General features: G+C 46.3%; 1 protein-coding gene across 12 annotated transcripts in view; it reads right to left on the reverse strand.

Moving 5' to 3' along the window:
- COL26A1 (collagen type XXVI alpha 1 chain) overlaps positions 1-15671 on the reverse strand; it is a 188476-nt gene that overhangs the window by 157486 nt on the left and 15319 nt on the right. The window lies entirely within an intron of this gene.

The raw sequence follows: 15671 nt of genomic DNA on the forward strand, positions 1-15671 counted from the left end.
AGCCCAGTGTCCTGTGACCAGATCACTCCTTGCTGCTGTGATGTAGCTAAAAAGGAGACAATCCCATCGCAAACCTCTGGAAAGCTCAGATAAAAATCAAGCTGGGTTTAAGCCATCTTCTGTTCTCAGCCATATCTGAGCTCTCCCTGGATAACTAGCTTCGGGGATCCAAGGCTGTCATTCGTCTTGCCATCCAGAGAAAAGCCAGCTGCAGAATTCAGCTGTGGGCACCAGTCTCCATGAAATGAGGATGTTAAGAGTCAAGGAACTGATTCAGGTCTGCAGACTGATGGACCACTGCTAAGAAATCCACAAAAGACTACCTGGCAGGCGTGGCATGGGCTGCACACAAGCATATAATGGCAAGGTTTAGTTCCAAGCAGAGTCTGCTCTTCCATTACAAAGTTTCCAGGGGTCTGCAAATCAGAAGACATGACAAGCCACAGTAATCTCGTTGTCAATATTGATGTTTTACGCATGCCTTACTCCCACTGAGTGCTTCAGGCATTAATAGAGGTTACCCTGACTCCTGTGAAAAAAGGAGAAGATTTTTATAACAGCCCATTCATTTTGGGAAACGAATAAAACTGGAGGATTGCTAGCGTTTCTGGAGCCAGACAGCAGCAGCCATTTGAAGTAGCATAGAGCCAGAGACTCGAACAGGAATAAGAGAAGTTCCAGGTCTCCCACTCCGCTGCATCGGTCAGACAAAGACTGGAAGGAGCTCCAATCTTTCTGCCCCCAAGTAAGTCTGAAAAAGAGACTATAAAAATCAGTTCTGCCTAGCAGAGTCAGATTGGACAATTTATCTAGGTACCTCCCAATAGCATAACCCTTCCCCAGGGGCCAATATGTTCTGTGCTTAGAGCACTTCAAATACTCAGTTGCCAATAACAGTCTTAAGTTCTCCCACACAAAGTGGATTATCAGAGACTGCTGGAGGGAGCTCAGTCCTAGAGGAATCTTTACCTTAGGAGGAAAACGCAATTCAGTCTGCACAACAGCTTTAATCTTCAGCAAGTCCTGCAGCCAAGCGCATTTAACTGTGCTTTCCTTCCTTTGTTGTGTGCATGGTTGACCTTCCAAACAGCATTACCTCGAGGGCTGAACTCGCTTCAATTCATAGGAAAGCGCACCAAGTTTTGCCTTATCCTTCTGCAGCCATTGAAGTTACAGGGGCTGAGGGAAAAACCTCTCCCTGCCGGAATTACTGAAAGCCTAGAAACTGAATAGCCAAATAGCACAGAGCCGTGGGTGCAACTCTGTTTTGAAACAGTGAGAGAACCCAGCTCCGCCAAGCAACACGCAGCTTCCTCAGCCATGAGGCCATCCCTCTCCTCTTCCAGTCCCACCTCGTTCAGCAGGCACCGTCCAGCTGCTGTAACAAAGCGCGGCTCAGAAGGCGATAGCACTCTTGTTACACATGCTGCATTCATTCGTGCAGTGCATCCGCCCTCTCCACCAGCACTCATACAGATTATAATAGACACAGATGGGGACTTGGAAAGGGTTGAGCAGGCAGTACGAGAAATAAAGCTGGGTCTCATAGACTCTGATCAATACCCACACTTCTGTGCCTATGCATGTCTACGGGCACATACAAGGAAAGGGCTCAAGGAGGATTTCTCTAGCATGAAGTCCCTGTGCATTATATCCACCACCCAGCTCCTCTCCAATTGCTAGTGGCACGTTCTGCCTGAATCAAACAAATATGGTTGACCCGAAACATAATTATCCTCATCATGAAAATGAAAGAGGTTAGCCCATGACTGCGCACTCAGAAATAAAAGGGGGGTTCACTCCTTTGAAGCGCTTTGCTTTTACAGGCATTCTTTATGCTCTCGGCTGTTTTGCTGCTCCCTCCCCCAGGCTTATCACAATCGACGAGAAGACAGTAGTTTCCAGTGCTCACAGAGGGAGGGAAGAGGAAACATACAGAAATATCTGTGGAATCTGTCTTTGTTAAATTAGACTGACTCGATGGAATTTGGCATTTGATATCCATGCAGCGTGGAAATCATACACAATTACAACCTAGTATGTCACTTTAGCAACATAAAAGCTCCTTCAAACAGAGCTTTTGAAAAGAAGAACCTGAGCCTAAACATTTTTGCGCAGCTGGATAACACAGCTGTAGACAGGTCTCCTGCCTTCCAACACACCCAGTACTGGTCCAGTCATTCCTAGAAAGCTTAACTTCAACTCTCCATCCAGGGCTAAGGGAAAAAAAATCCATAAGACATTGATTACAGGTACAAAGCTGGCAAGTAAAATACCAAATACTTGTGTGAAATATACCTGTGTTCATAAAGAGCACATTTGCCATTTGTCTGTGTGCCCTCCTCTGAAAATCTGATCCAGAACTGCTAATGCTGAAGACAGCAGCCCTGATCTTCATTACAGTGTAAAACCAGTTTTTTATCCAAGTCAGTACCTCTAAATTGCACCAAGAAATTCATTCAGAATTAAACATCAACTTTGAAGCAGCAGGAGATGGAAGGAGTGCGAGTGACAATGCAGGACAGACGTATGCCAGCTTGCCCTTAAAATCTTTGGAGAGAGAAAAACATGAAGAAAACCAGCATAAGGAGTCAGCAACCCTGTAACAATGTCCCATGCTTTATGAATGCTCCTGTTGTGGCTACAGAGCCTCCTCCACCACCCATAAAGCTCCAACCCCTTGCTACGTTACATCACAACAAAACAATACTTTGCACAATGTGCATCCACCAAAAAGGCTAGATCGGTCTCTTGCATTTGCGGGCTGAACTAGCTGGTTTTCAGTGTCTCCTCCAAACCAAGTACTTCCCCGTGGAGGGCACACACACATCTGCATGCCTCAGCAGCTAGTCCATGTGGATTGAGGAGGGTCTGCTCCTGAATCTATTTTTTTTGCTTATATAGCTCCAAGCAGGCAACAGCACATCTTTGTCCCTCAAATTCAGCCTTCTGTTGCCAAACTCACAGCACTTACCAGCAGCAATGAAAGCCACATGCATGACAGGAACACAGGGACTCTGCCTAGACGAAGCAGTGTTTTTCATTAGCATTATACTGGCACCAAAAACCGCAAATTACAGCGAGAACAAAAGGCAATGTCAAAAGGAGAGCACCGAGTGTATCAGAGGAGAAAAAAATAAGGTGGTACAAACAAGTTGTTGCTCCGTATCAACTGCATGATGTTCATCTGCACATTTAACGTGCACGTTCCAGGTTCTTCTTGGGGCTGAACAGTAGAGATACAGCTATCATCGAGGAAAAATATACTCTTTTGAGAGCTAAAGAGAAAACCATGCTGAAGGAGACCCCACAAAGAAAGCATGCTTTTTCTCTTTAAGGGGATACAGATTTGTTTCCCTGAGCTGTTTCTATACTCAGAGGACCGTCCTGTGAACTCCCAGCACGACTGGCCCAAAAAAGCACTGAAAGGCAGAGCAGAGCATGAGCTTCAGACTCACGGGTGTTAGGATGCAACTGGAAGCGTCTATACGGACAATTGTGTCAGGTAAACAGAGCCCAAAGCATTTCTAGCAGCACTTCCTCCACCTGCCATCCCTCCTCCTCTTTGCCTGTGCTGTTACAACCACTTCACTCAATCTAGGTCTCCAATTTGTTCAGCAACAAACAAAGCGTTCTGTGGGCCCTCGTACACAAGGGCAGACCTTCCTAGAAGAGCAGTTTGTTGTGTGTCTGCCCATCACTGTGGGGAACTAGGTTTAATGAACCAAGGGAGCCTCTCCCAGACTAGCATGAAGTCGCACTGAGCATGCAGGCTCAGCTTTATTCCTCACCGCTTCTGTTTCAGGTGGCTGCCATACAAGGAGCCAGACACAACATCCTCATTGGAAGGGCCAAAGAAACAGCACCAGCCACAGCCTTTCCTTCAATGCAAATTATAAGAAAACGCTACAACTCCCTAATGTTTCCTGTGGTGGAGGAGGGAGTTAGCAGTAAGACAGTCTAGACAACTCCATCTACTCATACTGCTTGAAGACCAACAACCCTGCTTCCCCTTTGATTTGCCAGCTCAGTCACTCCAGTCTAGGCAAGCTACTGAAGTTCAGGTGCCCATCAGCCAGCATTTGCATTAGACCTGAGACAGGGCTACTGCTGGTGCCTCAGGAAAGTTTTTGGGGGGCAGCTGTACCCAACTAACGTGCCTGCACTCCAAGAACTAAACCCTTTTCTCCAGTAACTGCTCTGTGGATAAGCCAGGTCATTCTAATGGATGGGGGAGGTGAAGCCAGGGGGGCTTTTGCTTGCCCAGCTCAGAGCCCCCTGAGCTGAGCCAGGCGAGGCCCCACTTTGGAGAAGCAAAGCCTCACAAACACGCTCTGGCTGGGCATTCACAGCGTTAATCAGTCTGAAAAACAAAACCCAAAGCCTGTGTGTTAATTTGCTATTTAAATTGAAAATTTTTTCTTCCATGGCTGCCATGTCTGGCACAAGGCTGTCCTGGGCGTTACTACAATAAAAAATAATTTGGAAAATAATCCTATTGTTCCAGTCACACCCAGGGGAGTTTCATGTGTAGGGAAGTAGGAACATCAAAACTGAGATCTGCTGCGTGATCAGAGAGCTGAGCTTGCCCTTTACAACAGTTCATTTTGATTCCAGTGTGTGCTGGGGAGCAATTCGCCAGCGAGCTGGGGCTGGAGGATGTCTCAATGGCTTTACAGTTACTGATTCCTACTCGCACAGCCGAAAGCTTTCAGAAGTCATCTCTAGTGCAGCGAAGTAGCAATACTCTAGCTCAGTGAAGTAGCAATTCCCTTTGCAAGCACGCATCCGCCCCTACAGGCAGTTAGGTGACCCTGTCCTTCCCTCCACTCATTCCCAGTACCCATCTAAACGGGCAATGAGCTGCCCTAAAATAAACCCAGGTGCCAGTCACAAACACTTTCTCCATGCAAAGCAGAAATCGTGCCCAGTGCTCCGCCTGACCGCAGATGGGGTACTTACAGGCACACGATATGCGGCGACGGCAGCAGCCTCTGCTCACCTTGTGCCAGACTCCCCCTATTACACTTGGCCAGCTGCGTTGGTCCGGCACCGTAAAAAGTAACTGCGGCGCATTTGCTGCAGCTCAGCTCTTCCGTGCACAGTAGTCCCAAATCCCTGCTAGCGAGGGCTCTGCATTGCCTCAGCGGGTTTTAAACTCCCTCTTAACCAGATGGTGCATGGTTAAATCACACAGCCCGCTGCACGTAGATGTCTACAGACAGACTGTACGAAGGCATCTAGAAATAAAGTGCTTTAATATATTTTCAGTTAAGAAGGATCTTCTACCTTTGACACATCTTGCTAAGTCTTTACAGGTTTTTGAAGTAGGCTCCATATCTCGTTTCCAGCCAAGAATAATTATTAGTTCTTTTTTGTGCAACCAGGTTTGTTCACTAGAAAAAAAGACTTAAAAAAAAAGTCCTTCTCTCGTGAACAGAAACACTAACACCTTTCCCTGTTATTAAAAAATTCTTGAGCAATCTAAGAAACCGCTTCAGTGCCTCAGCACTTTGGAAACCTCTATTTGGAAGGGAGATGGTCTTGAGGGAGGAGATCTACATTTCGGTATCCAGGTGGAAAATGGGTTTGATTTGGCCAAGTAATAACAGACGAAAAAAATCCTATAGCCTGTGCACGCACAGTAGATTCCTTCTGAATGATAACAGTGCCTTAAGCATTCCCCAGGACGGACGCAGGAAAGGGGATGGGGAGAAAGTGGCCCCGAGGCAGAGCGAGGCGACAGCAGGAGCCCTGCAGGGGACACACAGGGTTGGGCAGGGAAAAGTCCTGCCTGCTCTGTGGGGAACTGCAGGAGTGGCAAACTCCATTAGATGGGGGCTGTAGGGTTTTATTGCTGTTGAAATTTAGAGTTACCTGCCAACGCAGAGAGGCAGGACAAGCTAGCTGCCTTCTCCGAGGCAAGGGAAAACCCCACAGTGTACTTTTAACCAGGAACTGGGAAGGGTGTGGAGTGAGGCATGCAAAGGACGCGTGCTCCTAAAGCAAAGGCCTCACAGGCTGCTGGGACTGGAAGCATCTGGAGCTACTGGTGAGAAAAATGAGAGAAGCCTCGCCCTGCAGCAGCTGACATGGGATGCGCACACATCCCACTTTAGACTCACACTGTCCAAAACTTAGGATCGACTCAAGGCAAAGCCAGAGAAGACAGCCCACCTTCCTCCCCCTCCACGCAGAATTCTGCAGAAGGAGACATTTGGTGACACAAAGGTGTGGAAGATGATTTGAATAAAACAGTTATGACCTGAATTTGATTGATGGGCCACAGGTATTTCATGTTTTTACCTTTTTTTCCCTCATCATTTGGGAAGAACAGCATCCTGCTGCTTTACTTACTGCAGGCAGACCAGAAAACCCATGAAGGGCACACGACTGCTCAGCAACTGCCCAGCCTACAGCTTATTGTTGTGCCAGAGCGCACACGCAAGCAGCCTTTGCATGTCACAGCTGAAGTTTGCTCATGCTTTTTCTCTCTCACGCACACATACATGTCTGATTTACTTTACACCTCTCAGTGCAGCTCGGGGGAACTATTTACATGTGGCATTCCAGTAAAGGAGGACAACACACATCCTGTAGCCGAAAAAAAAAAAATGGGATGAATTTGGATTGAGAGCACTCCTGCATGTACAAGTCAAAAAGGTTGGTTGAACCCAAGAGCATGGAACAGGGCGAGATGGCAGGACAACTGTTGAGCCATTTCCTCTTGCAGTCAACGTGTCTGTGGAAACACTTCAATTTTTCAGTCATTACTGGCAATATCTGAGCCTCAAATTCTGTGGGCTGTGTGCAACTCCAGACAAATGCCTTTGTTTAAAAACACACAAAAAAATACAACGGAGCTCATCGTGGCATCCTGCAAAGCGAGCCTTCCCTCCTTAAGGCACAGAGATGCTTACATGCAGATCAGTAACCCAGGCATGAGCAGCACAAGGTGCCTCCCTGACTTCACCAAGAGACAAGGTGAAGCACCCTTTACAAACCCATCTAGTTTTTAGCAGCGTTCAGCTCAAGAGCCAAGTTGCCACAATCATATCCCATCACATCAACTTCCCCACCGCTTCCCCCTCTTCCCACCCGCCGCAGACAGACGCAGCTCCATCCTCACCTTCCCAGACGTCAAGCAGCGACTCCTCCAAAACGTACCTGGGCGCTGGAAGTTTGTTTGCAGTAAAGTTGTATGGTGGTTTCTAGAAGCTGCTTCGAAAATCTCCTAGTTCAGATGCCTTTAACCTCTTGGCAGGGGCTGACAAACAATTAGAGCTTGATTGTTTCAAAGGACATTACCCAAGAAGATGAACGTGCTGCTGCAGTCCTTGCAATAAATTCCCAATGGCTTTGGTTGCAGAGGTTTTGAAAGGGTTTTAGCAGACTTTCAGTTACACTATCAGGACTCAAGCATTTTTCTGGTGCTCGGCAAAACAGGATCTTATTTCTGCAACACGCACTCAAAGCTTATCCGCAGGCCTACAGACTAATTCCTACAACTTCGTAATCCAAAATTTTTGTATCATTTGTGATATACATTAGCGACTTCCAGTAACAGCTGCCCAAGAGACAGCATTTTACTATGCGATAGTTCAAACCATTTGGCTCCGTGCTGCAGCCCGAAATACACTGCAGGGAGGCTATATATTTTGCTGCAGGTTATGCTGATTTACAACAGCTCTAGGCCAAGTGCTGCAGCATCCTACAGAGCCAATTTGCCTCTTTTGCTCTCATATGTAAGAGGCAGCACGGGACCAGAGAAAGCTTGCAGCATCACAGCCCAGACCTGCCTTTGCCCAAAGACCGGTGCTGCTTGGTAACACCAGCTGCCACAGGGCTTTCATCGCATGCCCAAGGGTCACTGCTGCTTCCATGGATGCGTAATTAATTCAGCCTCCAAAGCTCTCGCTGGAGAAGGGGAGAGGAAGCACCACAGCCTGTGCCACTGCTGCTCACTCCGGCCCCACTCAGCACCTCCCTCCCCAGCCCCTAAACTAACCTCTTCTCAGTGTAAGCCAGGCACAGACCAACTCCCAAAGACTAATTTCAGTCATCTGGGCTCCGAGAGGTGCATTAAACAAGGAGCACGACGACCTCCATTCTGTAAGAGTGGAAGTTTACACAAGTGCCAAGTATTATCATGGATAGATTTTATTATAAACTTCTACATGCATTCACATACAATACATTGGATTTTGCAGCTTTCCATGTAAGATCTAACCACACCCTCATGAAGTACTCCCCAGAGCCTTCCTTTACATGAAGGGAAATATTACTATTCCCTTTTTATTCAGGGGAAAGAAAAAAGAAAGAGGAAACGTACAAGTCTCAGTTCCCAGACTCTGTGTTGCTCTATAGAATACACTGAGCATTGAAGGGAATGGTCTTTTTCTTGGGAAACAGGGTTGAAAACAAAGCCTTATGAATCAGCCAGCTGATAATTAAAAGCAACTAAATCCAGATCACTTTAAGCTGCACATGAGAATCTGGACTCCTCAGATGCCGAATTCCTCTGCCGACCAGAAAAGCCAGGGTCACTTGCCCAGCTGGTCACCATTGTTCTGTCCAATAAAGTTCTGGCAGGAATGCATGTTTAACAAAATACAGAGATTAGGCATAACAAAGAATGCGGCTCCCCCCTCTCTGTTTAGGTTAGTTGGGTTTGCCATGTTGAAATACTGAGGCTTACACATATCAGATTTTCTCTGTCCTGTACTGCTAGTGCCAGTGACAGACACAAGCTGACAGCCCAGTCCTCAGGATCGACACTATTTTAGCTTCAAGTTCATTAAAAGCAACATAAAAAGCTTGCCTCAAAGCTGTAATGACCGTTAAATCAGTGTTCTCTTGGGGCTGTAAAGTACTAAAAAAGAAAAGCTCTCAGTACCTCCAACATGCCAGAAACAGCGAGTTAGACCAAGCCGAAGAATCAAGGGGCCAGATTTCGAGTACCTTGCAACAGGGCAGCTCATCTTCAAATTGCTCAGATTTCCTACAAGAAACCTAGCACCCAGTAGGTAAATACAGCATCAGGAAGGCAACGATCTTCCTAACGTCTGACTCAGCTCCTGACAGTTCAAAACCAGGATCTTTTGCTCTATCTACAACCAGGCATGCAAGATTAGTCAGATGCCAAAACGTCACAAAACCAAGTCATACAGGTAATCTTACAGAGATCTTCAGAAATCTTGTAAGGCTTGTAGGGACGCAGCTTTTACCAAGTCAGACACCACGTACAAGGCAGCTCTGGCACCTCACAGGGCCAGCAATTTCTCCACTCAAAGACAAGTAATATTATACAGAAATTTGAGATCCATAAGTAGATTTTCAAAGGATATAGCCCTTGGAGAACTGTGTGCAAGAAGGCTAGAAATAGCCTGGTCGCACCTTAGCTATCTGGAGCTACCAAGGATTTCTGAGCTCCCGTGCAGGGTGGGTATGACAGCTTGCACTGCACAAAGTGCAGTTTATAGGTAGGAAGCATCTAAGAGCCTGTTACGACGGCAGTCTCTCCTCCCTTTCTGCCTTCCTAAAAAGCTGGAAAATTTTCTGTGAGAGCCACACATTAAACTGGAACGGGTATGGCTGAGATATGGAGCTGCCAACAGCCAGATTCAGGTTTTTCTTCTAGGAGAGCCTTTTTAGTCATCCTAGCACAGCACCAGAAATCACATTTTAGCTGGTGTCCCTTTCACTGCCACCTGAAAATGAAAACAACCCCAAGTTTGTACAAGGTAACAGTGATGAGATGAACAGCCAAACGGCACACACCGAGCAGGGTGGTAAAAACCAGACCAGGGAAACAAAAGAGAATCGGGCCAGAAGAAAGACCAGAAGCCAAGCAACCTGAGGCAAGAGGAAGAGAAGTGGCATCAGATGGAAAAGCCTTTTCCTGTAGAGCAGATGAGCGGCGTTTCCCTCGTGTTGGAAGGGAACGTTCACGCCAACCCCTTTACACACAGAGGCGCGCTGGAGAGCTGCTGGTAGAGCTGTCACCCATTGCTGCCTCGAATAAGGATTCAAAAAAGCTCCCTGTGCTCTACTGTGTTTACAGCAATAATGAGAGCCTGGAGGAAGGGGTTAGGAACATCTGAGTTTAATAAGGGCTGAGCAGCACACAGCAAAGAGAAACGTCTGCCCTTCCGTTCAGGGCTACCACACCCCACCAAGCTCCGCAGCACCCCGCCAATGGGAGGCTCGGCGCAGAGACGTTATGTCATCCCGGCAGCCGCAGCAGCCCATCTGCCCCAAGCCTTTTCGTGATGAGAAGAAGCATTTTGAACCAAGCTGAGAGCTCCCAGCACCACTCTTTTGAAAGGCTAAATAAGCACAGTCCTGTGGGTGAAGAGCAGATGGAGACTGACCCCAGGCACAAGAGAAACCAAGAAGAGAAGGGAAGTTTTTGTGCCTTAACCGAGCAACTCCATCTCACGAGGTCATCGCAACATGGCAAAATGGAGATCTAGCTCATTTAGCACCCACACTGCTGCTGCTTCTTAGTCCTAAAGAGCTCCAACACCCCAACAGGTCAGCAGCATCCTGCTCTGTATGAGAAACTGCAATAGAAGACCAGTCATTCAGTACGCAGCTTCTACGGTCATATTTGCTGCACCCCCTTTGTCACAGCCTGTCTCCAGAAACGTCCTCCTATGAAGCAGGTATCTTTCATAAAATGCCTTTGTGTCCGGTGCCTCTATGTGATACTCTTTTCCCACCTCATGTATATGAGGTTTTTTGCTTGATTTGTTTTTTTAACCTCTTTTCAAGTATTACGTTGCAAAGCAGAAAGCAGGAATCAAGAGTATTGTCCATCTGCAGAGTCAAGAACAATTTACTCAGTAGACCTTGGTTACAGGACCGTGTCCATGGGGATATTTCCCTACCCCATGACTTCACTACGCTGGCGTTTCTGAGATGCTCTGCGCAAACACGTGCCTGTATCTAGTGCAAGTACTGCAAGGAATATCACTTCCATCCAGTTCCTAGGGGCAGAAAAAGTTGGAAGCAATTAAAAGGACATCTGACTCCATAACCTGATGTCAAGATTGGACATGAACAGATGCATTTTTAGGCAGTGGTACCTCGCATTACAGTTGAAGTTAATGTTTTGACAAATGACTTACTTGCTCAGCGCAAAGTTGTATAGCCGAGTACCGACAGCCCCAATCGGCTCTCGCAGGACAGACAGGAGACATGCGGCACAGAGGTAATGGGAAGAGTCCTACATGAAAGAAGCTCACAGATACCTTCTCTTCTCAGCTTCAAAGAGGTTTCGAGATCAGCTGCTATAATTGTAAGAGGCAGATTCTCTTTTCCAGATAAACCACACAGATATGAAAGAGTAGACTGATCTGTCCCAAACACTATGTGTTAGGAAGCTGCCTTCCGCTTTCATCTCAACAGCATCCACACCGCGGGCCTCTGTGTGAAAGCCATTTCTAAACAAATAGGAGAGGTTTCTCCTTTGCCAGAGCTACGATTTCCCTGCTTTGGGAGCTGAAAATAAGCCTTAAACCTGAAATTGTATATTTTTGAGAGGAAGGATAAGGGAGGCAATTATTTTCAAATAGCCAGGCCTAAGTGTTACAAGAAATGCTTTCACCCAAGCACACTCTTTACATATCCATCTGTTCATTTCCAAAAGGAGAAAGTTAAAGACATCCAAAAAAAGCCAAAACATCTCAACCAGATTATTCCACGTAATAAACCGCAAGTTAACAAATAATTGTATCTTCCTAAAAAGGAAATAAGGAACAAAACCCATACGAACCAATATCACCTTCCCCTCCTTTGTTCCTTTCTGTAACACTACCTAAGGTCTCTAGTTCAGATCAGTGCCACTTTGTGCACAAATACACTGAGAAGGAACTTTAATATTGTTCAATTACATGAAAAGTTGAAAATTTGCAAGACAATAACCCAATTAGTAACATTTCATTATTTAATTTTTGCGGCTATAACCCTTAATAGAATCTCTGCGATAGCTTTGGCACAGGCTAGCTTTAAGCTCAAAGCCTCAAAATAAACATTACGCTTCAGTGAAAGCAAATTTAAGCACTGCCTACATCTAATTAAAAGCCAATTGAGAGCTTTGAGCGTATTGCAGAAATGAGGTCCAATGAATTTTAACACCACACTACAGGAGAGGTAGCCTACACTTTACAAAACAATGTTTCCAGACGTGCTAGGTCTAAAGCAAGAAAGCTTGAGTAGCTAACCCATTATTCTAACTCTGTAGGCCTAAAGCACTCGATGGTTTCAGTGCTTCGTTATTTTTAAAGACATTCTTATTTTTTCCTCTTTATCAAGGCACAGCCCAATAACGTAAAACAAAGACGTGAGCTAGGATCCAAGATTCAAGAACCCCAAGCAAGGCTGTTAAGTTTCTAACCTGACGTGTTTCAGCTAGGATTTTAGTGCACTAACAAGCTCAGCTTTGAGAAACTGAACAAATAAGGGTTATTGAAAGAGACGCGTTTGTTAATTTATCCGAGGGGAACACAAGTTCACTGCCACCCATTGCTTTGCCTCTCTGCTGCCTTTTCCTTCCTCGAGCTGGAAAATGAAGCATACATGAGAGGAAATGATTCACACAAGCATCTGGAAAGGCAAGACAGTAGGAGATTTCCTAAATGAATACAATTTACTGCAGTAACTGCAGTCACGTCTGGTATTTCAAAGCCATTCCAGTGTTGCTAAGTCCTTACACTTCCATCAGCTTCACTGTTTTAATTGCATTGCAAAGCTCCAGCACTGAACCCCACAAGTCAGATGAAGATCAGATGGCAGCAGAGTCCAGGAAACAAACACCGGATGGTTCAAGGGTTTGGTGATGAGCTCAGGACCTTCTGACCTCTTGGTTACCTGGGTAGGGCACTTCAAAGGGGAATTAGTGCTGAGGACTCAGCATGACACAAATCCCAGTTTGTTTGCTTGACATCCCCACACAGTTCACAGCAAACCATAGAAAACCAGCGACCCCAGGCAATGAATGGTGATGGAGGGAATGACTCAGAAAGCAAGATTCTCTCAGAAAAGGAAAAAAAAACACAGTTCTCCAATATGTATACTCCACACCCACTTAAGAGCCACAAGAGGTTCAGAATGTGGGTCTGAAATTAGGTTCAAACAACCTTTCTCTGGGAAAGAGAGAATTAACAGAGAGCCATCAGGAAAACTCCAGAGATAGTGTCCTCAAAGTGCTGAGAGAGTCTACATAAATCAGGATACTCATTTATAGGCCACCTTTTAATGTCAAGAACAGGCTTCTACCGCAGGAAGAGACCCACACTTACTTGAAAGCACTAAAACCTCACCTAAGAGGCTGCATTTCGTTACGTTACAGCTTAGTTGTGCACAGTCCTTCAGATAGGGCTGGGGAGGGCCAACTCCATTCCTAGCAAACGTGCAGTTGTAGGACCACATACAACACTGGCAGATATTTTGAAAAGAGCAGACCTATGGCAGGTCCACCCAAACACCGTGACCTTGAAAGCCAGCCATTCAAGTGTCCTGTTAGGAGACTGCCCGATTCAATGGGAATTTCAAACAAAATAGCCAGGCTGCTACACTATACAAGGCCAACAAACGCTGCTGCTCGGATTTCAGGCATTAGTATTTGTGCATCCCCTACATAACTTGACAGCAATTCAAGCACGTGCCAAGTTAGACTGCAAACATCTTAACTAATAACTAAGACCTGACATTAAATCCAACCAGAACGTGGTTTTTTTTCTAAAAAAAAAAAAAAAGAGACAAGCAAGCAATGTTTCCACCAGAACATTTTCATAATTCCATTCTGAAGGATGTGCATAATGCTTTCTGCTTCCCCCTCCAAATATCCCCTACACACACCAGAGACTTCATGTTGCTCAGGGCCTCAGAAAAAGCATCCAGCAGTCCTCAGAGCCTTGGGAGCCCATCTCCAAGACGGCCTGCAGCCTAGATACCAAGGCCTACATCAGCTCTCAAGCTTGGAATGGTTTCCTACAAAGACAGGATATTCCAGCAAAACTGCTGTTGTTTGTTTTTTTCCCTTGGAGAGATACAACCTTTTTGACAAGTCAATTTTTTTAAAAAGTGACCACAGATTGCCAAACAGCTCAATTATGTCTTCGCTTGCTGATCAAGGACAGAAAGACAACTGCAGGAACAGGGAGGGTCTCACATCAGGAGATGTCAGCTGCAGAGCATCACATCAGTACGTGCTGCGGGTACCAAACTGGGAGGTGCAGCAGTACCGTTCGGTGCTCTGGCCTGTCTGCGCTTGGCTGAGAGCATCCAGGAGGCACGGGCAGAAGTCACTGCACAAGGCACGCACTGGGAGGTTTGCCGAAAGTAAGTCTGCAGAAAGGAGGTGAGAATGGCTGCTGTTGCCTAATGGCAGTCAGGTGCCGTAAGGTCACCCGTTTGGATAGCAAAGGGGGCACTGAACCGTGCAAACAGCAGCTTGTACCAGCCAGACTCAGTCCCCTGAAAAAAAGTCTTCACATCCACATAGATCGATGTCAAATTTTAGAGCAAAAAGCCTCGTCCTTCATCCAGCACCACATTCGATCCAGACGAGCACAACCACCCCGACCTGAAGCTGTGCCCTGCAGGAGGCTCCCCACGAAGGTCCAGCTCTGTGGCTGGGTACAGCTTTCCCACACGGACTTTCCCAGCAGAAAGTGAAGCTGTTAGACATTTGCCAACAACAAAACTCCACCACTCAATGGGAAATTCAAGCACACAAAGATTGCTTCAACGTGTGATATTTGACTAAGTACTCCAATTTTTTATTTCAAAACATCCACCAGTGATTTTTCCCTCCCTCCAATTTATTTCCCCCTCTGCTTTAAACCAGAACGGGAGATACTCGCGTGGCAAAGTTCCACTGGACAAAAAAAAAAAAAAAAAAAAAGAAAAAAAAACTAACAGATTTCCCAACATCATTGTTTAAATTAGCCTTAGATGGCTTTATACAGCCCTTTACAGACTTGGAGAGGGATGTGTTCCCCCGGCAAAGGGTCGGCTATCCAAACAACTGAGGCCTGGGAAAATGATGCAGGAGTGTGAATTGGGGAAGGCCTTTGGTGAGCAGCGACATAGTCCTCGCTCATGTAAGCGTGGTAGCTCTGAACAAAGATCTGCAGGCTAATAGATATGTAAGACAAATGACATGTGGTTCTCATTGCAGCTCATGCTCGGGGAAGGGGGTACCTTGGAACGGATCCAGCTGGGATAGGTTTATCCCATTACTCTCCTATAATTTTCTGCTGTTTCAAACCCTTTGACAGTTACTGTAGTTTAACATCACACCCCCTACAGACTGAGGCCTGTTTGACAGGCCAGCAAACAAAACCACCCCCACTTGGAGAAGAAATATGCACCATATGTGAGGGCTGTGCGAGGCTAGCACCCACTCTTGTGCTCGTGACACAGCGATAGATGCAAATCGTCGCGCAGGAGCCCCAACCCGGTGCCTAGCCCAAAAAGCCAGGGCCAACAAACCTCAACCTCAGCCCTCCTGCACGGCAGCAGGACTCGTGCACACCGGCTATTAACGAGGGGAGGGGGAAGGGGGAGAGACAGGATGGACGAGCCCTGAATATTAAATTCCCAAGTTCCCATTTAAGGGAACTGCAGGAAAAAAACAGTGAAATTCAAGAACAACTGGAATC

Source organism: Anser brachyrhynchus, assembly GCF_964034855.1.
Source record: "Anser brachyrhynchus genome assembly, chromosome: 20".
In the NCBI taxonomy this organism is placed as follows: Eukaryota; Metazoa; Chordata; class Aves; order Anseriformes; family Anatidae; genus Anser; species Anser brachyrhynchus.